Here is a 22,942-nt window from a genome sequence, read left to right as displayed (position 1 = left end):
GTTGTTTCAGCACAGAAATAACTGCATTATGCTACTAACACAACTTGGGCTCTTTGCAATTGTCTGTACCAATGACTGTATAAAAGACGACGCAACACCGCCTCCTACCATTGTGCAAAAATGAAGCCAAAATATCCCGCTTGTGGAGGCTGCCATCTTGCAAATTTGGAGCCAGAGTTTGCGCAGTAGTGACTTGAGGTGGAGCGACTGTGTAAAACTCCCGCCCACATACCCGCTGGACGTGACCGCAAACATGCCCCTCTACACTTTTTACGAAGCCTGGCAGCTCGAGTTTTTTGCTGGTTTACCGCGACTGACTACTCGTTAAATTAAGGTAAAAACAACCATGTCACTGTTATAAAAAAAGACACACAGCTTATCATCTTATAGTTCTAAAATCACTCTGTTGTTAATTCGTTAGTTAGATTAGCCGCTAGCATATGCACTGTGTTGGAGGCTTGTTGCTAGCTAGTTAGCGATGCTACACACCTGTTAATCTTAATAGTCTTCAACACTTATGTTTTTTTTTTATCCATTTTTAGACAGCGATGAGATCAGCTGTACACTCTACAGAGGCCCAGAGTTACTGTTAATATCAAAAATGCTGTCCTTTGAGATTTTAACATAAGACTGTGAGTGTAATGGATCTAAAACTGTTTAAATCTCTACAGCCTGGTAACATGGAAACTTTAAAAACAGCAGCAGAACGTTTCAGTAGTGTAGTCTAATTTGTTCTTTTCATTTAATAATAGAGTCCATATTATATAGCTACATTCACCCTGGAGAGAAACTGGTGAGGGAGACCATCAGAACCAAGCTGGGTTTCCTGGGTCCAGAGGTTTGGAGAAACTTCTTCCCTTTCTTTCATCACAGCTGTCCTGTGCCATAAGTTCTGTTGACCCGCTGTAAGAGGCATCAATTAAGAAACACCAGGAAGACTGAAGCTCATGGCATTGATCAAGCAGGACTCGTGATCTTCACCAGCAGCTCCCTCACAGGGAAATCTTCAGCACTCCTCCGTAGGCCCGCCCCAGGAGATGGATAAACCCAGCATTCCATCAACACTGTGATGAGACCTTTGGTTTGTGTAATGTTATAAATACTCCCCAGAGGCTCCGGACTTTTACGTAAAGATATTATATTCAGTCCTGTAGAAAGTTATATATTTAAAAATATGTGATCCTCTCTGGTTACTCTGGTATGAATAACTCTGAATCACTTTATGGTAAATAACACACTATGTGTAAAAAAACTGTGAAAAAATTCCAGATGACAAGTTTGTAGTTCAACATACAAGTGACGACCTTTGACCTTCATCAGGTTTTATTTAATTCTGTCAGAGAAAATCACATAAGCAGTCAGCCTGCAGCCTCTGTTTGTACTCTTACAATCAGTTATCAGACAATGTGCTTGACATCATTTTATGGAGAAACACAATAGTATAAAAAAACATTTTCCCCAGCAATTAAGTAAAGAACTGCATTACTTAAGAACAGAATAATATGTGTAATACATTACTTTTTTTGAGTACTGGCCCCCAACACTGATTACACCAACCTCCAACAAGCGCAATCATTTGACCACACACCATGTAATTAACTTGCACGAATGTAATGTCTTTATGCTGCTTGGTAACTTTCAAAGCGGAACCAGAGAACCTAATGAGACTCAATAAGGAACTGAATTGGTAAGTGATACCAATAATGGAATCGGAATAACTATGTTCGTATCAACTCCCATTCCTAGTACTGGCCAATGAGTTTGAGCATTTTTTATAACACAGAACTGCCAAACTCACAGTAAGAGAAATTTAATTAGTAAGCTTTAACTGCTGTGTGCTTTTGATATCTGATAGAAAAACCTAAGTGCTGATTGCTTCTAAATTCTAAAGTTTAAATTCAAATTCTAAAATGACGAGCTTTGCAAAGATTTATAATTTTTATTAACACACTTTCTCATATACTTTAATATATATCCACACATAAAAGATAGACATATTATATAGAGAGCATTGAAAATAAAACTACTCAAGTAAAGGTACTTGAAAATTCTACTTAAGTACAGTAGCAAAGTATTTACTTCATTACTTCCCACATCAGGCAAGCACAAGTAACTGAGGTGACTGAGATGAAAAAATGGGATTAAGAACATACAAAGCTAGACTAAAAACCATTTTTAAATTAATAATGGGTCAAATAGCTGTAGTAATGACAGGATTATGCTGTCGGATTCATTCCCATCATCAGGAACAGGGTGATTGAATCCGAACTGAAGCAGCCAAATACAAGGAGGTCTGTAAATGTCTTCAAAAAGGTCTCTGGCTTATGCATCCTCAAGGGTGCATAAACCACGGACTGCTGTGATAGGAATTCTAGTCCTAGTTGATATACAAAGGGAGCCTATTGAAAATCACACTCAACCACCAATCTCTGCAACATAAATAAAGGATGCAACGTGCTACCACCTAGTGAGTAAGGACAAAGTAAAGGTTAGAGTAATGCGCAACACTATACTTGGGGTCAAGTTTAGTGGCATAGTGTATCTACACAGGATTTATATCCACTAGTTTATTCTGGTGTGGTTTAGTTTCATTCATATTTTTCCAGAGTGCTTAGAGTATGCTGTGACTTCTGCCTGTAGCCCAGTCAGCACCACACTGTTATCATATAGCCAGTCAGGAACTGAGTCTGGATGTTGTTTCAAAGTGATCTTAAGCATAACTGTAGCCATACTGATCAATGAACATTTAATTTCCAAAAAATATAAAATAATATATAATTCAATTGCATAAGTACATATGTTTTGAATGAAACTTAACTAGAACCTGATAACATTATGTGTTCAATTAATGTAATCTATCTGTTTATTGAATTGAGCATGGTGTAATTGAAGGGCAGATTTTCAGCAACAGAAACATTGACTGTTTAGGAATTACAGCCGGTTTTATACATTTTTCCACAATAAGACAAACAGAACGAGCCCACTGGTTATATTTACATGACAGTCCCTTTTACAACAACACTTACGATCATAACAGGATAAGAATAAAGGGGACATTCTTACAGAGCCATAATCTCAACATATAGTGAAGGTGTGGGTGGATGGATGAGGAGCCTCTACTGTGAATGTAAGTAAGAAAGAAGTATAATTGATTGGGAGCTCTGCTTCTCAAAAATTCAAGGACCTAACAAACAGCATACTTACTATACCAGTGTCTGCTGAGCCAGCCTTGGGACCTTATCTTCAAATAGGTTAAATAACATCCTATTTATAAGAGTATATTTAATACCTAAGTTCAAGCAAAGATTGGACCAAAATAAATTGTGCTGAATATGAGTAATATGTTTCAGATTGCTTAAAATCACTTGAGTGATCATTCTGGGTTAATGATATTCCAGACTACTTTATTTTTTTGTTCATGTTGTAGAAATTTTAAATCTCATTAGCGTTGTTCAACACTACAATTAAAATGTAGTCAGATTAGAAAGAAGAATCTCAAGCCTTTCTGTTGAATATGGAGAAAGGGGAGTTTAAAGACTTTTAGAGCACCAGCAAATCCCTTCGCATTAGGTAAACATTAATGGTCCCATATTGTACCACTTTAAGACATATTAATGTTAATGTCACATGTCCCCAGAATATTTATTCCAAGTTTTAAATCGAACAGGAATGGGACACTCTGCGCCTTCCGACCTTCTCTCTAAGTCATAATTTATTTTTACATGCATCTGAATTCTCAGCACAGTCATTTGTCTGACAAATTTACATACACATTACAATCTCACAGTTAAAAAATCCAATTATACTATCAAAGCCAACAATTACATGAATTATATTAGTCATCAACTCAATTGTCCTATTCCTGTGGAGACATCACAAAGTAATTTCCAGTGTTTTCAGCTATTCAAGCGATCGGAAAACGTAAAGGTGTTAGTTTGATAAATTTAACATATGTCACATATGACATATATAACATATGCTGTACTTGCTGCCACATACCTTTTTCGATATGTTACCGGAGCTGCTACATTTTTGTTTTAGGAACCAAGCAAGCAAAAAAAGATGAAAGAACACAGGGTGTATGACTAGAATATATAACAACTTTTAGTTTGATTCAGAATAGGCATATACCAAAGTGAGACAAACAAACTTACTGGTTGTGTGCTCTGCAGGGTAAAATTACAGTTTTCTTTTTCAGTGGCATGTGGTCATTTTAATGAGCAGAACAACTTAGTTCCTATTTAGAAAAAGCTGTCTTACCTTACCAAAATGCCCAACATGCCCCAAAATACCCCAGTGGACCATTACGGCTTTTGCTATACAGGTCAACTTGATTGTCATTGTTTATTTGATCTTTATTTTATTTTTATTCATTTTTTTCACTTTTAACTTGTTACAATTAGAACAGACAAGACCTACTACAGAACAATATGATTAACTTCCCAGACTGGAGTTGTAAAGTAATTGAATACTATGAACATATATTCGAAGGAACAGACTTTATTTCGTGTGACAGATCAGTTATACAGTATGGGATTAACAAGAAGAGGTTTTTAGAATACCAACACCTGAATGGGGCTCTGGTGGCCCTTGGGAGGTGTTTTTCTGGCAGGTGTGGCGGGGCTGGAGGAAAGTCTGAGCTGGTAGTCTGGAGGGGCCCGCGGCTTCTGCCTTTGGTGAATTACGGGGAATGGGGGGTGCCTATTGGCAAACCTTTCCTCCCCATCCCTAATTGCCTCTCTTGCTCCATCACACCACCACACATGAGGGACCTTAAGTTACAGGTACGTCACTGAGGTAGAGGGGAAGCATTCCTCCTCTGTCCCCTCCTGGCCACCTGTGCCTCAATTTTATTCCACAACTTAGACACTTGCATTACTTGAACTCTCTTGTGACACATACATATAGGGCCTCGGGGGTGGGCACACTAAAAGACTTCCAGACGGTCTGTTTATTCAGCCCCACCTCTGGTGCCGGTGCCCACCTCTGTATTTCAAATACAGCAGAAATCAAGGGTCCGTGCTGATACCAGCTGGCACCATGCCCCTCCTGTGTTTAAATACACTTTAGAACAGCACGGCATCAACACAAGATATGAGCGGGCAGAGTGAGGTATGGGGTCTTCACACACCCCCTCTGATCGCCATCTGGGACGGGGGGCCGGGAGGAGGAGCTGGCCATCTGGTTGAGGTCTGGGCCGGTGGGTTTCCCTGCTGCTGCAGGACCGGGGGTAGTCTGCTTTTGTCCACAAAGTGTGCATTAGGATTGGAATGCATGACCTCACACATGTTTGTGTTTATGTGTGACATTTGGTCTTAGACTCCACCTCTCTTGGAATATCTCAGCCAGGCGTTTGGGGGCCTGAGATGGCTGTGGATGGCAGTGGCTGATGCCCCCATCCTACTGGTGTGTTGGTGGTTCTCTGTGTCCAGGTCTGGGTGCTCAGGTATGCACTGGTTCAGCCCTGGCGATTGAGTGGCGCGACTGCCCCTGCAGTGGTCCTGCTTGGGCTCTTGTGTTCTGGGGGGCCTCTAGATGTCTGGGGCCTGGATCTCCACCATGACTGTGTCATGTCTTGGGAGGCAGGGCTATGGCTCCTCACACCTACCTACTATTAGACAGTTACATGGAGAAACCTTATCACCTTATACAAACACAAGTGTTCACACAGGTGGTACAAATCATCCTGAGATGAATTGTAGCCTGTTGGCTACAATAGTGGTGAAAATTAGGCGGATCTAGTCCTTTATCCTTTGTAGCGTTTTAAGCTAATAAGTGGGATTTAGGAAGGAATTTTGAAATAAACGATTCCAGAGATCTAAACCAGTCTGATGACGGTTTACTTGGGATCATTGAAAATAAATAAATAATAAGACCAAATAATAAATAATATTATTATAATAAATAATAAGACGATCATTTGTATTAAAGTGACTCTTCCCATGAGTGATATGGGTAGATGTTTCCATCTAGCCAGATTGTCTTCTACTTTCTTTAAAAGTGGGATGTGATTTTAATTTTGTTAAATCTGCAAGCTTAGGAGAGGCATTAATACCTAAATATTTAATATTTCCCGATTGCAGTGGGGTAGAAGAATAATTATGGAAGTAGCAATTAATTGGAAGAACTCCAGATTTTAACCAGCTTATCGAATAATCTGAAACTCTTGAAAAAGAGTTTATTAATGTAATTACCTCAGAGAGTGTGGTTTGTGAGTGCTGGACAAAAAGTAACACATCATCTGCATAAAGACCGATCTTATGTTCTACACTCTTGCATTTTATGCTCTTAATCGCTATAGCCTGTGAATTCCTGCTGCTAGTGGTTTGATAAAAAGGGGAGAGTGGGCATCCCTGTCTGGTGCCCCTCTGGAGACATAAGCTGGAGGATGTTTGGTCATTTGTTCTGACACGAGCTGTTGGGGAATTATATAATATTTTTAACCAGTTTATGAAAGAGTTTCCAAGACCAATTTGTGTAAAGTTGCAAATTAAAAATTTCCAGTTAACTCTATCAAAGGCTTTTTCTGCAGCTAGAGACAATATTGTGGTTTCAATGTTTTTACAAAATGGATAGTCTACCAAATTAAGTAATCCACATGTATTTGTTGATGGGTGCCTACATTTAATGAAACCAGTTTGGTCAGGATGTGTTATATGGGGGGTTATCTTCTCTACCGTCTTTGGCAAGCTTTGCATGTTATTTTAAGGCCCACATTAATAAGGGATATTGGACAATAGCTGGTGTGAAATATAGGGTCTTTGTCTGGTTTTAGCAGGAGACTAATGTTGGCAGAACTCATACTTGGTGGTAGTCTGCCATTTTCCTTGAGTTCCTGCAGCAATCTGTGGAATTGTCCAGAATTCTTTGTAGAATTCTGCTAGAAATCCATCTGGATCTGGAGCCTTATTATTGGGCATTTTCAGGGCATCCTCGAGTTAATCTAATGTCAGTGTAACATATTTGTTAAATACTTCTGAATTTCACACAAAACACCTTTTTTTAAAATTAAATATTTCATTTTGCATTTAATCTCCTGCCTGTGTAATCTGAGTCTGTGTGTGTTCATGTGTGTGTGCGCGCTGTAGGACGCTTTCAGGTTTAGTGTCCAAAATCTTCAGGTTGTCCAACAAAATGCTCCAGCTCTGACCTCAGCAGAATCCTACAGGTCGTCAGAAGTCAAGGTTACCTTGCTTCACCATGGTCACTAGGAAACCGCTGCGGAGAACAGGGCTGCTTCCCTTCTTCACCTTGTTCAGCAGCTGCAACTGGTTCGCCGTGATGTATTGCCATCACTTAGCTTGCATGAGCTGGATCCAACCATCTCTACTGTCCTGCCACTTGTAGCCCACAGGAGGCGCCCTTCCAGACGTGAGAGACATGATATGGATTCCAGGGCACTAGCCCTATTGAAACACTGGGAGAAGCTCAAGGTTCGGGATGGGATTCTCTACAGGGAGACAAGAGACCCTGTGAACAAAACAAAGAGACTCCAGTTGGTGTTTCCAGCGAATTTACAGGCTCAGGCCTTGGAAGGTGTCCATGATTTGGCAGAGCACCAGGGTCAAGCTCGGACCCTCCATTTAGCAAGACAACGTTTTTTCTGGCCCAACATGGAGAGGGATGTGAAGGAGCATGTTCGGTGCTGTGGGAGGTACATACTCGCCAAGACTCCAGAGCCTGCAGCACGAGCCCCATTAGAGAGCATTAAGACCTCTGCTCCCATGGAGCTCGTCTGCATCGACTTCTGGTCAGCAGAGGACAGAAAGAAGCGCTCTGTTGATGTGCTTGTGGCGACTGACCACTTCACGAAGATGGCCTTTGCTTTCCCATGGAAGAATCAGACTGCAAAGCAGGTTGCCAGAAAGTTGTGGGACTTTGTTTTTTGTGTCTATGATTTCCCTGAGCGTATTCACTCAGACCAAGGTCCCAGCTTTGAGAGTGAGCTGTTGTCTGAGCTTCTGCAGATTTCTGGCGTTGCCAAGTCCCACACTACTGCTTATCACCCTATGGGCAATGGTGGCACAGAGCGGTTTAACCGCACACTTGGCAATATGTTACGAGCTCTCCCTCTCAGAGCCAAACAGGAATGGCCACAGCAGGGTTTATACGGTTGTGGAGAAGCATTCCAGGACCCGCATCTACAAGATCAGTGACTCTTCAGGCCAGAGTAAGGTCGTACACAGAAACTTTCTGTTGGACGTGAGTTTCCTTCCTGTTCAGGATTCATTGGGAAGTCAGTCCCTGGACGGTTTCTCCAGTGAGGGGGATCTCAGTGTCCTTCTGCTCAGACCCAGCACTTTGTTCTTCCTTCTCCGTTTGACTGTTCCACTACCTCTGATGTGATACGGTCTGGCGCAGTTTCTCCTCCAGCTGCCTGTCATGGGGACACTGTCGTTCCACGGACTGTTCCTGTTTTTGACTCAGACATGAATCAGATCTCTGGTCAGCCATCCAACTTGCCAAGACATGACCCTGACCATGCTACTGTTCGAGGCATAGTGGGTACCAGAGCAGGTCGGGTGGTCAAGTCAGTCAACAGGCTGATAGAGAACATGGTCCAGAAACCTACCGTCTGGGACTTGATACCACCACAGAAGGCTTGGTCTCTGGCATAGACCGTTTCCCAGTCACCCCATTGTATATTATGAATGTGTATTTACTTGGGGCATCATGACGCCTGTCCAGTGTGTCTTTGGGGGATCACGTTTGATGAGGTGTAGGCTGCACCTTTGTGTTCTAAAAGGGTTGGAGGCCTGAAGAACCTATCCAACTTCTTTTAATTTGTTTACAGATAATTTTTTAACTGAACTATGGGATAAGATCCTCGGGTTGCCTGGTCCGGAGGTGATGGCAGTTCAGCATCGATGTGCCTCTTGGTATTGCAGTACCGTTCATATGTGTAGTGATTTTGGTGAAATTGAGGGGGGGGGGGGATCTAACATATTTGTTAAAAACTTGTGAATTTTATCCATATTTAAATTAAATATTTCATTTTGCATTTTAATCTTCTGCCTGTGTAATCTGAGTCTGTGTGTGTTCGTGTGTGTGTGCAATGCGTGTGACGTAGGCGAGTGCATGTGTGCCCCGGTCACAGCTCCTTTCAATATGGCCGGAGGTAAGTCACTGCCATGCTGCTCTCAGCTAATTAAAGTGTGTTAAGACCACAAGCTGCAATGCGAATATAGCTGAACCGCCGAGTTTTTGTCTGTTACTGAGAGACTCGTTCGGTGTAAGTTTTGTGGAGGGCGGAGTTTGCTAATTTAAGTTTTTAATGAGCTTTAGCCGAGAACACAGCAGTAATGTTAGCATGCTGAGTTACCCTGGTCGCTAGCGGCAGGTGAAAGGAATCGCTGCAGTATTTTTTTTAACAGCATGCACTGTTTTCCTTCGTCAGGAGAGGTATCCTGGCAGGCGCATGACACACACAGATCAGACCTGTATTCCTGTGTTGCAGGTAAGGAGATGTTTTCTATGTTTTGGGGATGCGGTCCTTCATTCATTGTTTTTCTGGTACAGTGTTATATTGCCTGTTGGATGGTGTTTAATAATATGATTGTACTTAAGTATAAGATTTGAACTATAAGCAGCACCAAAATATTGGGTCCTGGTTATTAAATTGTATTTGTCTGATTGTTTATTTGTTTTTGAATTATTTCATTTGAGAGTTTAAGTTAATATTTTAAAACAAATTGTTGTATTTGATTTATTATATTATTGTAGCGTTAATAAAGCTGCACGCACAGCTCCTTTAAACATGGCCGGAGGAGAGGTGTCCTGGCAGGCGCACAAGACCTGTATTCCTGTGTTGCAGATGTGCAGTAAAGAACCCAAAAACCCAGTGGTGTCTCCTGCCTCTTGCTTACCAGAACACAACGCACTGACAGGCGTAACTTACAGACGGGTTACATCAGTGTTGAATCCAGTGCCATTGCTTGACTGTCTGGTAATTTCGGAATGGTTATGTTGTCAAGAAATTTATCAATTTTGTTTGTTTGATGGGTTTATCTGTGGTGAATATAAAGTTTTATAAAAGTCCATAAAAGTGTTGTTTATTCTTTCAGGTTCATATACTGTGTGTTCAAAATAAGTAATTAATGGCACATATATTTATTTTTTCTTCCTTTATTTTTAACTGGTTAACTACAAATCGACTAGATTTGTTACCATGTTCAAAATTTTGTAGGGGGAAGGGAGGTCTTTGTACTAAAAATTATTTTTTTAAATAAATTTACTTTTACAATTACAATTTTACAAGTGCAAAAACGCATCTATACATAGATTTTTGCTCAAGATATACTTATCGAATCTCATCATGAATCAGAATTATTAATAAGTTTTAGGAGGGTCAGAGTTTTACCGATGCTGTACCGATGGTTACACTTTAGAAATAGATTTATACCATATTTCTGAATCTATGCCTCGCCACAATAATATGGCAGATGTGCACAGATATTCAGTATGGATTTTTATAAGTATGTGTGCGCCTTGCTATACTATTTAAAACTTAGTTAGCCAAAAATGAATGCTTTGTAATGCTTCTGAAAAACAAAACAAAACAAAAAAAGGTTCAACAAATTGTGATCCAGTCTGAGTGAATGTGAAATTTTATTTTTTGATTTCCATATTAACCTTTTAACAAAATGGTGTTGGGATTTTTAAAATTAAAAAAATGGTTGGAAGGTCCAAGCCTAGGTGAAAATGAATGCTGAAGTTGAATGCAATTGGGATTGCTCACTAGACCGTCTGTTGTTTTGCAGTGTAGGAGGTGTCCCAGGCCTCCACAGGATTTCCCCCCTTTGAATTACTGTTTGGCAGGAAGCCAAAGTGGTTGTTGGACCTAATTAAAGAAAAAACTGAGTGGAAGATCCAAGTGTAGCTAAGAATGAAATTCAATACGTTCTGGACCTAAGAGCAAAGCTACATACAGTGGGGAGGTTGTCATGGGAGAATTTGTTCCAGGCCCAGGAACGTCAGCAGTGCCTGTACAACAGAAGGGCTAGGTTAAGACAATCTTCACTGGGTGACAAAGGGTGACATTGTATTGCTCAGGTCGACCACCTTGTTAGTATACATCACCCGAAAACTGTTGGAGCAAGAGACCAGGTATAATCTAGCAGAGGAGTACCTGGCTATACGGTGGGTGGTCATTTCTCTTCATTATTACCTTCTGGGATGCCCATTCACCCCCCATTCCGATCATACCCCACTGTAGTGGTTCCATCACATGAAGTATGCCAAATGCCGAAATCGCTTGTTAATATCTGGCTCTCCAGCCTTTAACTTTTTAATTAAAAGAAAATAATTTAAAATTTAAAATACATTCTGCTTAAATGCATTTAGAAACAGAATTTACAGCTTTTGAACACAAGATTTAGAGCTTGTTGTGTGAACACCTGAAGGCATTGTGATTACAGTGGGTGTTCATGTGTGTCTGGCTGTCGAGGGAAATGGTCAGTGACAGCGGGTCGTGTTTGTGCTTGTCCTGTGATGCTGGGATAATCCTGCTGGCCCAGCAGTGTGCGAGTGCCTCATTAGCACTGCCCAGTCAACAGAACAATAAACATGCCAGTCAAGATAATGCCTCCTGTCATATTGTTAATGGTTTGGGATATACAAGCTGGCGGCCAGGAGAGGCTTTCACTCTCAGGGGTGGAATAACATAAAATATAAGGGTAAACTGAAGCTAGGCGATGGATGAAACAGTGGAAGAGGATGTGGACTACTCAGTGGACTACTCAAAGTAAAGAAGAGACATTAGAGAGTACTGGTTAGGAAGTGTCACCTAAAAGTTCAGAAAAAAAGGCTGTCTAAACAGATTTATGAGTAAGTCAATGGGGATGATTCCTCTAAGTACAGACAGAGATGCCAGATTGTCACAGTGGTTAAAAAAATTCTGTGAAATCAAGCCTTTCGTCCTTTCAAATAAATTAACATTCTAACAATATGTGACACATTAATAAGTGAAAAATGGAAATTTCCAGTAGGTGTAAATGTCTTTCCAGTGTATTAACCCCTTCCACTGTAAGCACAGGGACTAGCTGCATGCTTTATATGCAGACAGGAGTGCAGATGTGGGAAGTACACATACTTAATAATTGTAGAATTTTCAAGTATCTGTACTTGAGAACATTTTTTCTGACAACGTTTTACTTTTACATAAATTCGGCACAACGCTGGAATGAGCGCAGATGTCCAGGAAGATCTCCAGGGAAGTTGCAGTTGCAGTATTTCAGCATTTAGCTAGCCATACAAAAAGGAGCAAACTTAAATCATTGTATCAAAAAACTTACCAGTCTGTCTCAGCTACCGCAGTGAACCCAATCAGATAATTTAGTGACCTGTTAACTTATTAGCTGTTAGGTAACTGTGTCACTGAGTGAGAACTGCCTTGCTGACATTTCACTAAAATCACTTGAAAAAGAGAAATCTATAGAAAATTTGACTACTTATTGTGATACAAACAATGTTTTAAGCTGTCAACAATCATGAATGGTTTTGCAGACCGTGTAGCAGTTGTTACTTGGCTTTCAGTGAGCCTTCAATCCTGCCCACTCACACTCACATGCTCTAGAGTCAACAAGTCAACAAAACATAAGATCTTTTGATGTTTCACAAGGTAGTGAGTCAGCTACATGACAAAACTATAGATAGCCAGACTTGATTGCTTATCTGTTGATCCATCACATAACCATAATGGGAAATCCAACATGCCTACCTTTATCACCTGTTATTTGTCATTTTGTTCTTAAATTAGTATTTCTAATTTAAAAGAGCGCCACCGGTTGCTACTAAAAATGTCTTTAGCCCATGGGTCTGGTATTTGAGTATTCGATTTTCTTTTGCAAATTTTTCAGAAAATATATAAATGTTCAAAGACAAACAACTTAATTCAGTAAAACAAAAAGACAACAACATTGAAAATTGTAAATGAAGTGAACGCAGTATATAAGCAACTTATCTTTATCTGAGTTTTAGCGTTATCCCTCCTGATCCACAGAGAGACTCAATTAGTTTCAATATTCATTTTTGGCATTTGAGGGCAAATCTTGCCACCTGCCACACTGATAAACACCTTGCAACTCAAGGAAATCATGCCTTTATCCTCAGAGGATGGTTTATACTCACTAATCTAGCCACAGTGGTGAGTAAAAAAAAATCAGGAACAAGTAGAGTAACAAATTCAGTAATAACTTCCTAAAGGTAAAAATATCTACAGCTCAGAGAATACAGTTCTAGGGATAATTTGTTTTTGTCATAGCAGATAGCTATGCTGGGGAGGTGACTGTATTAAAAAAGAGTGGATGTCTTAAAGAAAATGTAAATATAATGACTTCAAGGTGTAATGATGACAACCCAGCAATAAGGCTGTATCTTACACAACAGAACTGAGTGAAGCAACCTCTTTGTATGTGGCAGAATGAATCTGAGCTTGAGCGTTTCTTCCAGTTTCCCACACCTTTGTATTGCCATTTTAATCAACAGAGTGCCTGGGCCACCTCAACACTTTATATTATTGCATTTTTGTTACTGTTCACCAGACTACACAGAGAACATGTCCAAGCAAGTATGTATGTGGTTATATGTGGTTTTAAATCCTTGGGAAAATGTGCAGAGGCAATCTCTACCTCACTCTCTCGGGTCATCTGATTCTCAGTCTAGGAAACACTTCAACCATGAGTCTATCCAGATGAATGAAGAAGATGATTAAAACTAGCCGTGGCCCTGTATCTAATCCTTAGGGGTCAAAATGTAGCATCTCTTGAAGCAAATGAGAGAAGCAGGGTGCAAAACCAGAGTTTTCAACAGTGTTTGCTTTGTCTGTCAAAACACATAGATTCTCATCAAGCTAGATAAAAATTCAATTCCATTCAATCAATACATTTTCAAAATGTGGCACTTGACTTAAAGACCTGTTTGATGCTAATGCTCTCTTTTAACCCTTTTTCAGTCATCAGCTATGAATTTCTAAAACAACCTTTTAGCTGAAAATAAAAGACAGAAAATTTCCAGTGCTAATCGCTTGGCCAAGCTCCTGAAAAGGTCCCGTAATAGAAATTGTGTCTTTCATGTGTCCATAAAGGGGACTTCAGTCCCACCAAACAATTAAAGTCCATACTGTATACATCTTCTACAAAGGCTTATTTCAGATGAGAAATATTAATAATTGCTTCTTAGACTCTGTCTGCCACTATATGGGTTGTTTTAAGCATAATGGTACCTGAGTGACAGTATCAACGCTGCTCTTCCCTCATTCTCCTTCCCACACCCACTCATATACACATACACACTGTTCGTGCTAATGAAGCGACAGAGTATTAGAGCTGAAAGCCTTGGCTGCTTGCTGTTGTTGGCAGTATTAAAAAGCTTTTCTCTCCCTCTGGTAAACAGTCACACACTCACTTACAGGAGGATTGTGGGTGAGCAACCTACAGGTAATAATAATGTGATTTGTTCAAGATCCTTGTAAAAAAATGTCTGAAAGAAGGTCAAAAGTCAGTGGCAGCTCCAAGAAATATAACTGATTTGGACTCTTGCTAAATCATGTCTCAGCACTAGACATTTGCAGCAATCAGGGGTTTAGGATGTGCTTGCTTACTAAATTACTTTTTAGTTTATTCAGGGTTTCAGCACTGACTTATTGAAGGATTTTGTATTCCAAACGCACCCTGTGGTCAGTCTGAATGACGTTTAACAATGTAAATATATCAATGTCTGTCTTTTCAATATTTTTTTTCCATTTAATGAGTTTCCTGTTGTACAAATTTACAAAACTTCAAATTACACTATTAACTCCAGACAAATAGACAAGTAATTCTAAACATTACTGGCTCGATTTTACTGTTTAAGAGCTATTTTTGTAAGAATTTCCTGAGAAACAAAGGATAGAAAAAAACTGCATCACTGGCCATTAGTATAAGTGAAAGCGAATGGATTTGTTGGTGCCTTTAATACAATGACATTTGATTGTGTTGGGTTTTTTATGAGAGAAGAAAAATATGCTTGAATTATTTTTTATTTATTTTAAATTATAAGTTTTCACAATTTATTATCAAATGATTAGAATTTCAAATTTGTTTTACATGGCACCATGGACCTCCATCTCTCTGGATCAGAGACAAAGTTTTTATGTTTCACATAAGTCTCACCACTGTTAGATTCTGGAGGAGTATCATCTAAAGAGTTTTGAAAAGGTTTAATTATTTTCCAATTTGTGTTTTAGTCTGCTTTTGGACAGTCAGCATTGTCTGTGAAAGCCTGAACTCAACAGAATGCCCTGCCTGATATCATTGAAAGCTGGGGACGTAACAAAAGTGACCGGGTCAGAAAAAGGAGTCAAGGAGGCGAAACAGTTAAATAAAACAGTTTTATTGAAGTAATTCAACTAAAAGAGACGGACAAGCCGCTATCACCACAAACAAAACACAAACAAAACTCAGGCGTTGGTCAAATAAAGCAAAAAGTCAAAAGGAAAGCGCAGCTCACTAGCTGGAAACCACACTACACAGCTCACTAGCTGGAAACCACACTACACAGCTCACTAGCTGGAAACACCGCAAAAACACTCGGCTCACTAGCTGTACCCACACAAAATGGCACTCTGGCCCAGAGCTCACCCTTCTCTGGGCTTAAATACCTTTAATTGCTGATGGGAGTCAGCTGTACAGGAGGGAAAGGTGGCACCTCAGGCAGAGGAGGTAGTGGGACACGCCCACACAGGCACCCTCAGGAGAGAGAGAGAGGCCCTGCTAGGGCTGTAACACTTTTGACAGACACACAAATCTGTAAAAAAAAAATTCTTGTTTAGTCTATGTGGGGTGAATGTGCAAATTAATATGTTGTGCATAACTCCATTTTTTGTGATATTTGATTGTTGCGAAGTTGCACTTGTAATCTGACAAAAAAAACTGCAGCTCCAAATGAATTCTAATCTGACTGGTACTTTTTTAAAGAGCATCAGTTAAGATTATAATTAAATATGGGTATGAGACAATAAAGCTCATGTCTGAATTATGACAGTGATACTAAGGTGAGTTGTTGACGATATGCTGAATTCTTTTATTGGTAGGTACTGCTGTTTTTGCCACTGTTAGTGGTGTTACTTAAACTTTCTTTGAAGTTGACCCAACACTGTCAAATAAACGGTCAAAATTGCAGATAGTTTAAGCCTATATTTGAATTATGTTTTATATTTATACTTTGCTTGGGCTTTAAAAACAGATGCTGCAGATGAAAAAAAATACATAAAAGCAACTTTTAAACATTATAATCTACCACATTGTAAAGATAAATTTTTGGGTGTAGCAGTCCTAATTCTGGTAATTGACACAGTTGGCATTTTTACCAGCTTCATTTCCTGTTTTCAAATAGACTAAGCTTTTTTTAAACTACTACCTGTTATCCAGACTTATTGACCAAAGCACTTAAATTGCTTATACAGTCATTCAGCAAGTTTAATACTAAACCACTACACAGTGCTTTTCCTATCATACTGCTTATTTTTCTGCAGCATCTGTGTTGGTTTCATTCTGCATTATTTGTTTAACCTCTGAAGATTTTTTCTGACATTCGATTTTTATCTTGGTAAAATCATTCAATCTGCTGCCACTAATCTTATTCATAACAGGTTACTTTTAAAATGTATTCCATTACAGATTACAGAATACATGTCCCAAAATGTATTCTGTGACGTATTCCGTTACGTTACTCAATGACAGTAACGTATTCTGAATAGGGATGGGTATCGTTTAGGTTTTATCCGACACCGGTGCCAAACCGGTACTTTTGAAACGGTGCAGGTGCATAAACGGTGCTCAAACCGGTGCTTAAAGAATGGAGAACACAAAAGTGATCCAAAAACCTCTCATGTTCAGCTGTTTTTTTGTAAAAAAAATAACAATGTTAGCCTTTTCTGTAGCTATGGGGCATATATGGTATCACTCTTGGCTGGAAGCAGTGCTTAAACAATGGAAAAAACACAAAATTGTTCCAAAAACCTCTCATGTTTAACTGTTTTCCACTTTTTTTTGGTCATTTTAGCCTTTTTGGCCAGGGTGAAGGAAGTATCTGCCATCAAACAAGAAGACAGCCGCATGTAGCTATGATGATGTTTGCTAGTTCACTTTACGTGCATTAATGTAATAATGTGGTTAGCCTACTCAACGTAAATTACACACGAACAACATTAAGCTACTCACGCAGAGAAGAACGGCTGCTGCTGCCATCATCATCCGTCATCATTTCTGCTACACTGGCAGGGCTAGGGGCCAGGACTCTGCTCTTCGTGTTTTTGGGGGATGTTGCTAACGCCGGGTCCGATAACAGGCAACCCACCCGCAGTACATGTGCTCGGTGTGAGGTCTATCAAATACGGCGCATTTCTCGGCTTTAAAAAAAAACGCTATGCGTCGCCAGGTGTTTCATCAGATTCGAGGTGTTACCTCCTTTGATAGTATCACAGTATCAGCTTAAAGCACTTGTTGCAGGCTGCTGAGTATGCATCTTTTGCTGTGAAGTACAGCCAGACTTTTGACCGCTTCGCCTTGGGCATTTTTAATCTGTAGCTCTGCTCTACAGATTACCTGGCCCCGCCTATTATCCTCGGAAACGTAAAATCATTGGCTAGAATCTAAAGTGCATCACAGCTCAGGAAAAAAAGCACCGAAATAAAGCACCGAAATAAAGCACCGAAATGTGCGCTGCTTTTCGGTCTGGTCTGGTTACTACCGTTTATGTCAGAACCGATACCGGTACCCATCCCTAATTCTGAATACTTTGGATTACTTAATATATTATCATGCTGTTTACAACTACGTGAATGTACTATTGCTGTGTGATTTATTACTATTACTGAAGGTCCGCGGCTCTGAACCTTAGTAAAGGGACCTCTGACTAATCTGACTAATTCTCCTTATCTTTCCTCATGTGGTGCATTTTCCATTGTTATACCTCTCTGACCTGTCTTCCCCATGTGATGTTTGTGTAATGTATGTATGGTCAGAAGGGTAAGATGGCGCTGGCAAAGGTCGGCAGCCTTAACCCAATTTCCTTCGAGGTCAACCTTCAGGATCAATAAAGTTTTGAATTTAATTGCTCCTCAAAATTAACAGAGCGGGGCCAAGTTAAAAAAATTAAAACACATTTTTATAGCAGCTGCCGTACAGCTCAATTCAGTATTTGTTCTCTTATTTGACAATTTAGAACACATTCTCATGTAAAAGAATTATATGGTTTTGACAGTTTGGTTGGTTGGTTTGGTGACCATTATCCATTTTGATGTATAGACTTGCAGTTTAACTGCCACTGCACTTTAATTTGTAAAGTTTTTCTTTTAATTAAAAAACAACTACTTTGAGATTTATCCCATTGTCTTTTTTACACTACTCAGAAGCGGCTGTCCTCCTGCTGACAAAAAAGTAACTATGTAACTTTTACTCTGAGAACATTTTAAATGAGCTACTTTTTACTTTTACTTGAGTAAATTTTTAGACAGGTAATTTTACTTGTACTTAAGTAAAATTTCAGCAAAGTAATAGTACTTTTACTTGAGTAAAGTATTTTAGTACTCTTTCCACCTCTGACAGTTACTCATATTTTGTATTTTAAACACGTAACGGCGGTACATGTATTCCGTTACTCCCCAACACTGGTGATTACATGGGGAAAATTCTGGGTTAATTTAGCAAGTTGATAAGCAGCTGTAGACTGTGAATGTAGAAATGAATCAAGATAATAGAAAGATACCCTTGGTATGTCAAATTTGCTTCAAAATTCAGAACCCAGGCTTCAGGGGAGGAGGAAAAGGAAGCAGATGAAGTGCAGATGAGGAACGTGAGAGTAGTGGTTGTGGCAGATGCAGAACAGCAGCAGAAACAGATAATGAAAAAAACAAAACACACAAATAAAGATATAAATCCTAATATCTATACCCATATGTAGTTTGAAAGAGCTTTAAATGATTTCAAGCACACCAGAAGACCTACAACATAATGGCTATAAAAGAAAACAATCAAGGTATTGGAATGTGCCAGTGAAAATGAAAAGTTGGCCTTGGAGCTGATTAAAATTCTTCACTCTGGTCATGTCACAATGAACAGTTTCAAAATCCCTCTATAATGGACTGATTCTTATATAGCGCTTTTCTACTCTCCCGAAGTACTCAAAGCGCTGTATACAACATGCCTCATTCACCCATTCACTTCCTTCTACAATTAAGTGCAATCTAAGCATTCATACACATTCACACTCCGATGGACGCATCGGAGAGCAACTTGGGGTTAGTATCTTGCCCAAGGATACAGACTGGGGAAGCCAAGGATCAAACCACCAACCTTCCAGTCAGTAGCTGACTAGCACTAGCTCTACCACCTGAGCTACAGCCACCCCAACTGGACACTATATACTGTACACCACTCCAGCCAGCTACAATAGATTTAGAACTAATTAATACACTGTATTCCATACTAATGGAGCATGCTCACCAAGTCCTCAGTATGCATTTGTGTTTTATCTCTGGATGAAACATTTTACTAGTAATGTTTTCGGACAGACCTGTAGAGCTCTGAATATACTAGTGTACATTGCCATTAGTCAAAGCACCTGAACAGAGAGATATAATTTGAGGTGCAAGAGTGTGTTATATCATCCACAATGTGAAGTCTCTTCTCACAACAACATGGGAGTGGGTGGAACTGAAAGTTGGTTGCTCATTAATTTGGCCACTGTCTTTGGCTTGCAGTGCTGAAACAAGTACAAGATTTTTTTGAATTATGCTCTCTTACTTCCCAAATGTAGGAGACAGGCACCCTGTCAAGGTGACATTTACAGGGCAAACCACCAGCACCAGCTCTTTTTCTCATTCAATTAGTCAGTTCCCGTGGCATTGCTTTACACGGAATGCTTGGAAAAATTGAATAAAAGCTTACGTCACACGAAGCATCCTGTCCACTGAGTGGACATTTTCATACAGATACCTGCTATGTATGCTTGTGAATCACTGCACAGTTACACGGAGACAAACTGACAAAGTCAAATGCCTTCTTGGCATTTTGCTGAGCTTGCCTTAAAAAAAAAAACTTTAAAAAAAAAAAAAGCTACTCCTGTTTAAAGAAATAACTGAATTTTCTGTAAGAATTTGATGTTTAAATTCATTTATCCCTAACCTTTCACATGTCTGCAGTAGCATGTGTATTAGCCGACTCAAGCAAACATGTAAACCATGATTGTCCATTTATTTTCAGAGTTAGGGAATAAATGTTGTAAATGCTGTTCCCCTCTCTCTGATATTCTCCCTGTAAAATGCAGTTAACAGTCTTAACTCTCTCATTGCTAACGCCCTGTATTATTGGTGAATATTCAAACTTAATTTACTTGTTTAAATCACATTTTTCTGTGTTTTCAAAAATGTTCTTTATGATGATGATGTTGCAAATGTATTTTTTTCCTCACACCTTTATCAGTATGTGGGTGAAAATACAGGAAAAAATAACTGTGACCCTAAAATAATATGAAATACATGAAGCTATATATTTAAGACAAACCTTTATTCAATTTTTTCACAGGATCAAGACATGCTGTGATGTATACAAGGCCACAATCAACCTTCGGTTTATGAATAGGCATTTTGGAAAAATATTGAACTTCTCTTACCTCAGTCCTGCACTTCCACAGGACTGAAAATACCTCAACCCTAGAGTGTGTTGAGGTCACGTCCACTTCTGCTACTGCTGTATGCCTTTACTTTTCTGATGACTCCTATGACTCCATTGGGTGTGTTACTACTGGAATACTGACTTTCCTAGGCTTTGAGACATTCAATTTATCCATCTTACATGTTCCTCTGTACTGATTTAATGCAGAGCAGAACCTTGTGAAACACAGGTTACTTTGGACTCGTTTCACAACCAAGGACCCACTGAGGAGACCACAGTGAAAATGTTGAACACTCAAAACACAGAGATGCCCTAGACAAGTCAGAGGGCAAACAGTAAACTCTGCTGTTTGCCGTCTGCCAAGTTTTTTGGACTGAAGACTTAAGCTGTGTCCCAAAACGTCGGCCAAAACGGACCTGGCCTTCGCGGTCTACGTGGGCCGGGTCCTTCGAAGACCGAGAAGGCTGGAAGTGCGAGGCTGTGGGACGGTCTAGCCTTCAGATGTGCGTCACCGCTGTGTCGGTGGAGTTTAATAAACTCGTCCATCTGCTCCTTGCTATCTAAAATATAACAGGACACTGGCGTAAATTCTCACCGTCTTACACTTCTGTTTAATCAGTTTTCTGTTTTACGTTTATTCAGCTGTGTGAAAATTCCGGAGGAACCCACCCGACGGATTAATAAAGTTTTATTTAAAGTTTTATTTAATCTAATAACTTTAGCACGTTAAAAGTTTATTTTGTGACCCAGAAAGATTAATAAGACTAATTTTAAAACTCAGAAATTGGCTGGGCCGCGCTATGAATTCTGGGATATGGTGAGCCACGAAGGACACACCCGGCCCATCCTTCAAATTCGGGGAAATGAAGGACGCATTTGTCGGCCGCATTTGAGGGAGTCGACAAATTGGGACAGTCTTCGTCGCCTGGCTGTGACGTAATCGGCCTTCAAATGCAGCCTCTGAAGGATGCAGCCGACGTTTTGGGACACAGCTTTACTAGCTAATCTGGAAGCTAAAAGGCAGACATTGCTTGGGTCAAGTCCTGCTTTTATCATGAAGCATAAAGCAAGATTTAGATCCAGTATGCAGGGTACAGGAGGAAAAAATACACTCAAAAGCTGTTTTATTGCCGGTGACATTTCAGAAATACAAAAGCAAAAATGAAGGAAACATTGAACCTAGGTATACAAAACATTAGAAACTAGGGAGCCCATAACGCAGATAAAAAACATACATTAATGGCATTAAGATGTGACAGGGAACAACAGGAGATGGACACGATAAATACACAGTTGGTGTTGAGGCTACGGGAGAACATTTGGGAAACACAGCAGGAACATATCTGGGATGATGAGACGGAGAAAGTAAAACTGAACATGACGTACAGGAGACAAGAGATTTAACAAAGTAAAACATGAAAGAACACTGGGACAACAACTAAGACATATGAACTTGACATAGACAAAGTTAAACATATAAAGACACATGACTGACTAAGGAGATGAGACTAACTACAGAGGCTGGAACACAAAGGAATACAGAAGAGAACAAATCAGGAACAATACGACAACAGGACCTAAACTAGACATGGAAGCACAGGAGACAAAAGATTACTAAAGTACAACAGGAAATAACAAAACATGGAATTACAAACAGACGAAAACTAGACAAAGCATGGGGACACACAATGGAAACGAGATGACTACAATGAGGGAGAAAACTAAAATTCAAAAACTAAAACTTGGGACTGAATTTGATGATAAACATAAATTTAGAATATCAATATACAGAAAGCCCAGGACATACTGAATGTAAACAAAACTTGAAACACTGGTTCCAAATCCGGGGATCCTAACAGCTTTACTAGTTTTCTATAGACATTTTAATAATTTTACTGTTGTGATTTTACTTTTGCACCTTATCTTGCTTTGATATAATATTAGAGATTCAGTGCTGTGTTACATTACAGGTCAAACAAGTGTGGCCAAATGAGTGTGTATCTTAATCAAACTAAAGAGCTTACTGTGTTAAACCTGTTATTGCAAACATGTTAAATAGCAGTTTAGCAGATATACCAGTATACTTATTTATGAAAATTAAATAATTAGGTTATTTTAACATAAGGCAACTAAAACTACTCAACATAAAAAATAAATAAATTTAAACGTAAATATTCCAATTAACATATAAAAACTGCAGTTATAACACAGGAAATGAACTTTGACAATGCCAATAAATCTATTGCCTGCAACCAATGTACATTTTTTTCATGCTAATCCAACAGACTGTT

At 39.4% G+C, this 22,942-nt stretch overlaps 1 protein-coding gene across 1 annotated transcript in view; it reads right to left on the bottom strand.

Moving 5' to 3' along the window:
- Positions 1-22,942, bottom strand: part of ca10a (carbonic anhydrase 10 (inactive)a) — a 320,448-nt gene that overhangs the window by 189,043 nt on the left and 108,463 nt on the right. The window lies entirely within an intron of this gene.

Source organism: Copadichromis virginalis, linkage group LG8 (genome assembly GCF_057382275.1).
Source record: "Copadichromis virginalis isolate Kocher_CV1m ecotype Utaka linkage group LG8, C_Virginalis_male_GT1.1, whole genome shotgun sequence".
Lineage (NCBI taxonomy): Eukaryota > Metazoa > Chordata > Actinopteri > Cichliformes > Cichlidae > Copadichromis > Copadichromis virginalis.
Note: the sequence above shows the minus strand (reverse complement) of the source record. Positions and strands in the feature narration are given on the sequence as shown.